Source organism: Moschus berezovskii, chromosome 6 (assembly GCF_049115385.1).
Source record: "Moschus berezovskii isolate FMDL1 chromosome 6, NW_MosBer_1.0, whole genome shotgun sequence".
In the NCBI taxonomy this organism is placed as follows: Eukaryota; Metazoa; Chordata; class Mammalia; order Artiodactyla; family Moschidae; genus Moschus; species Moschus berezovskii.
In genome coordinates this window covers 16,628,013-16,632,834 of record NC_142465.1, presented here as the reverse complement: position 1 = coordinate 16,632,834, position 4,822 = coordinate 16,628,013, and the positions used below count along the sequence as shown (strand labels likewise).

Below are 4,822 nucleotides of genomic sequence, written 5' to 3'. Positions count from 1 at the left end.
CAAGACCAACTACAGTGCCAGAAAGTTTAAGGTTAAAGATATAAGAGATGTCAATTCTCTTTCATAAAGAATTTATACTCTCCATCAACAAAATGAACAGATAACCTATGAAATGGGAGAAAATATTTTCAAATAATATATTTGGTAAGGGTTAATACCCCCAATACATAAAGAACTCATATAACTACAGACAGTGAAAAACCATCTGATTAAAAAATGCGGAAGAACTTTGAGGTCTACCCCGATGGGGCTTTTTCTATAAAACCTACATTGTTGGAAATGCCTCAGAGAGCAACTATGTAGTTCCCTTTACTCATAAAAATACCTGTTATATCTGTGGGAAAGAACTACAAGAGAGAGCTGCCAATTAAACTATGTGCTCCAGTGTTCATCGCAGCACTGACTGTTTACAATAGCCAGGACATGGAAGCAACCTAGATGTCCATCTGCAGACGAATGGATAAGAAAGCTGTGGTACATATACCCAATGGTGTATTACTCAGCAATTAAAAAGAATGCATTTGAATCAGTTCTAATGAGGTGGATGAAACTGGAGCCTCTTATACAGAGTGAAGTAAGCCAGAAAGAAAAACACCAATACAGTATACTAATGCATATATATATGTGTATATATATATATATGTATATACTAATGCATATATATATATATATCGTTATCACAACGATAACCCTATATACAAGACAGCAAAAGAGACACAGATATATAGAACAGTCTTTTGGACTCTGTGGGAGAGGGTGAGGGTGGGATGATTTGGGAGAATGGCATTGAAACATGTATATTATCATATGTGAAATGAATCGCCAGTTCCCAGGCTGGTGTACTGGGATGAACCAGAGGGATGGAATGGGGAGGGAGATGGGAGGGGGGTTCAAGATGGGGAACACATATACACTCAGGGCAGATTCATGTCAATGTATGGCAAAACCAATACAATAATGTAAAGTAATTAGCCTCCAATTAAAATAAATAATTTTTTTTTAAAAATGAAAAAAATAAAAGAAAAACCTAACAAACTTTTTCTTTTAATCTTCGGTACTGGCATATCACAATGATCTGGTAAGTTCCAGGGTGTGATAACTTAAGAATGAATATTATTTGAACTTAATACATTTTTAGAGGGTGCCATTATGAACTAGGCAGATCCATTTTCTGCCCCTAAACATGATCCTATAATAAACTGCTTGAGGAAATTGCATCTCCAAATTTATAGGTGGGAAATTTTGAAGTGCATTCCATTGACGATCAAAGAGGCCCAACTAAAACAACTGTGGGCAGATACACGTAACAGCTGTGGATTGAGCAGAACTTCTTTTTGAAAGGGCTATCTTGAAGATTATGACTTTGGAGGAGCTAAGGTGATTGGCAGTGGAAAGAATCATAATGTGTGAAAATTCCTTAAAAATCTATTGACTTAAATCACTCTGCCTATATTACATGTAAAAAACAGAAACCCTTTACACTGTGGGGAAAAAATGTGGCAGAGGATCTGAATAGACTTTTTTCCAAAGAAGACATACAGATGGTCAATAGGTACATGAAAAGATGTTCAGCATCACTAATTACCAGGGAAATGCAAGTCAAAGCATAATGATATGTCACCTCACCTCACCCCTATTAGAAAAGCTACTATAAAATAGTCAAGAAATAACAAGAGTTGGTGAGGATGTAGAGAAAAGAGAACCCTTGTGCACTGGTGGTGGGAATTTAAATGGGTATAGACACTATTGAAAACTATGTAGAGGTTGCTCAAAAAATTTAAAAATAGAACTACTGTATGATCAAGCAATTTCACTGTTGGGTATTCATTCAAATAAAACAAAAACACTAATTAGACAAGATATACTCACACTAATGTTCATTTCACAATTATTTTCGATAGCCAAGATATTGAAGCAACCTAAGTGTGACAACCAATATTTAATAGATAAAGAAAATACACACAAATAGTCACACATACACACACACACAGAGGAACATTACTCAGTGACAAAAAAATAATAAAATCTTGTAGTCTGTAACAACATGGATGGATCTAGAGGGTATCATGCTAAATGAAATTAAGTCGACAAAGACAGACAATACATGATTTTATTTACATGTGGAGGGAAAAAATAAAAACACTAAATTCACTGATACAGAGAATAGATTGGTGGTCCAAGAGCAGGGACTAGAGGACAGACAAAATTGATGAAAGGGGGTATGCACTTCTACTTATAAGATAAATAAGTCATAGGGATGTGATATACAGCATCATGATGATAGTTAGTTATGCTGTATTGCATATTTGAAAATTGCTAGGATAAAAATATCTTCAATGTTTTCAACACAAGAAAAAATTATAACTATGGATGATGACAGATGTTCACTAAACTTACCGTGGTGATCATTTTGAAATATATACAAATATTGAATCCTTATGTTGTACACCTGAAACTAATATAATGTTATATGTCAATTTTAGCTCAATAAAATAAAGATTTGTAGTCTAGAGAACCAACTGGAGATAAAGTCAGATGCTCTGGGAACATGAGGCCTGTGGAGGGGGACGTGGCAGAAAGCTTACTAGAAAAAGATACATGAGTTGAGATTTTAAGGAAACAATCTCATTCCGTTACATGTTCTTTAGGAATTTATTTAATACAAGAAATGAGGCAAACACAGAAACAGCTGAAACAAGTCACCGAAGGCAGATACTTGTATAACTAATACAAATACCGTAGACCTTCATGGGAAGATTATTTCTGATTCTCTCTCCTGTAAACATGCCATACATTTATGAATGGTTTTATATTTATTAAATTACTTTTCCCAGTAGACAGAGTTTGTGGAGAGCAGAAACTGCCATCTTCATAGTGCCATCAATAGCCATCCCTTTGGCAAATATACAAGACCTATTTTATAAATACATGTTGAATGACTACTTCAGGCTACAGAAAAAGGAAGGTTTGTAGTCTGTGAAAACATTCCCCATATAAAGGAGCCTGAGAGATAATATTTTAAAATGGGAAAGAGTGCAAGATGCCACTACTACTCTGGTTCTATTACCTCTCATTTTGAGCACTTGTCAGTATCACAGAATGAAACCAAACCTTCGTGTTAAGTCTCAGTAACACAAGTATATATTGAAGACAACAGCACCAAACTTTATATAATTAAAGATTCTAGAAGATCATGCCTTTTGCTTTGTTGTAGTTCTTGTCAAAGACAATAATAGCATTGTTTCTCAGATTGTCTCATTCTTAACATTGTCAGTCCCACAGGGGTCAAAAGCATATGTAAAGACAATTAAATTACCCAGAAAAATCTCAATAAGGCTCAGTTTCATTGTATTGGACATTTGGGATTCAACAGATACATGGGATGTGGTCAGCTCTGTCTGAAAACTGCATTGGAAGGCATGCATATTAAAACAACTCACTGTAATACAGTGTGATTTGGTGAATCCTCTAAGGGCATGACCCAACAGACCTATCTTTTCACTCCACATCCCACTTGCCTGTGAAATACCATTCTGCCAGAAATCCTGAAGCTTTGTTGTTCTAGGTAAACTTACCTTCTTGGCTGTAATTATTTCATCAAAAGGCAGAGATCAGACCCAGAGGAGGCTACCCATTGGATGGCAAGCAGAGAGAGACTTTTTCATGAGAATATGGATTGAGTGAAATAAATATAAAAATCTGGGAGCTGAGTGCAGTCGGTAAAGTACTAGAATAAAATTCCACTTTCATTAGGGCTGCTTCCCCATAGTTGCTGCTGCTAGTCCCAGAGTTATGCTGAACTCTTTCACTTATTCACTGTATGACCATCAGCAAGTTACTTTGCCCCTCAGTGCTAATTTTTTCTGTGGTAAATAAGATGATACTATTGCAATGGGCATTATAGTATTGTTGAGTGCAGGGTAGCAGGCAGTCTGTGATAGACAGGCTTCTAAAATGGCACCAAATGATCTTCACCTCCTGTATCCACAACCATGTGTCTTTCCCTTCTCTTGCATGTGAGATAACCTTGCGTTTAACTAACAGAATATCACAAGGATAGCAGGATGGCACTTCCATGATAAAGTTACAAATAATTGTGATTTCTGTCTTGCTACTGGACTCTTGGTTGGCATTGATGAAGCAACTGCCATGCTGGAGAAGACTGAACAGCAAGATGCTGAAGGCCTCACTCCAACAGCCCTCAAGGAACTGAAAATTTGGAACTGAACTTAGAAGTGAATCTTCCCCCATTCAAGCATAAAGGTAATAGTGCCAATCCTAAGCTGATATCTGAATTACAGTCTTTTGAAAAGCCATGAAGTAGAAGACCCAGGCAAGCTACACCCAGGTTTCTGTTCTCACAGAAACTGTGATCTAGAAAACATGTATTGTTTTAAGCCTCTAGCAGGAGACATAAAAGATACAGGCCTGACCCCTGGGTCAGGAAGATCCCCTGGAGGAGGGCATGGCAACCCATTCTAGTATTCTTGCCCGGAAAATTCCACGGACAGAGGAGCCTGGTGGTCTACAGTCTCTAGAGTCACAAAGGGTTGGACACGACTGAAGCAACTTTTAGTATGCAAGCCTCTAAATTTGGGACTAATTTGTTATGCAGTGATAGATTACTAATACAAATGGTTATGTAAGTGAAGGATATTTTATCTTTTTCCCCCTTGAATCTCTTCCCATTTAATCTAAACTGACTACATTTTTGTATACAAAAGCAAAATAGCCACAGGTGAGATATGGAGAAGAGAGGGATTATTTCTGCCTGAGTGCAGAAGTAGGGAACAAAGAAGAAAACACGTGTAAAGAGATTTAT

The 4,822-nt window shown here is 36.8% G+C and overlaps 1 non-coding gene across 1 annotated transcript; it reads left to right on the top strand.

Moving 5' to 3' along the window:
* The first annotated feature begins 228 nt into the window (after nucleotides 1-228).
* LOC129537321 (small nucleolar RNA SNORA18) lies at nucleotides 229-360 on the top strand. Its single transcript, XR_008681988.1, has one exon. It is a non-coding gene; the product is annotated as a small nucleolar RNA SNORA18 (small nucleolar RNA).
* The last annotated feature ends 4,462 nt before the right edge of the window (nucleotides 361-4,822 follow it).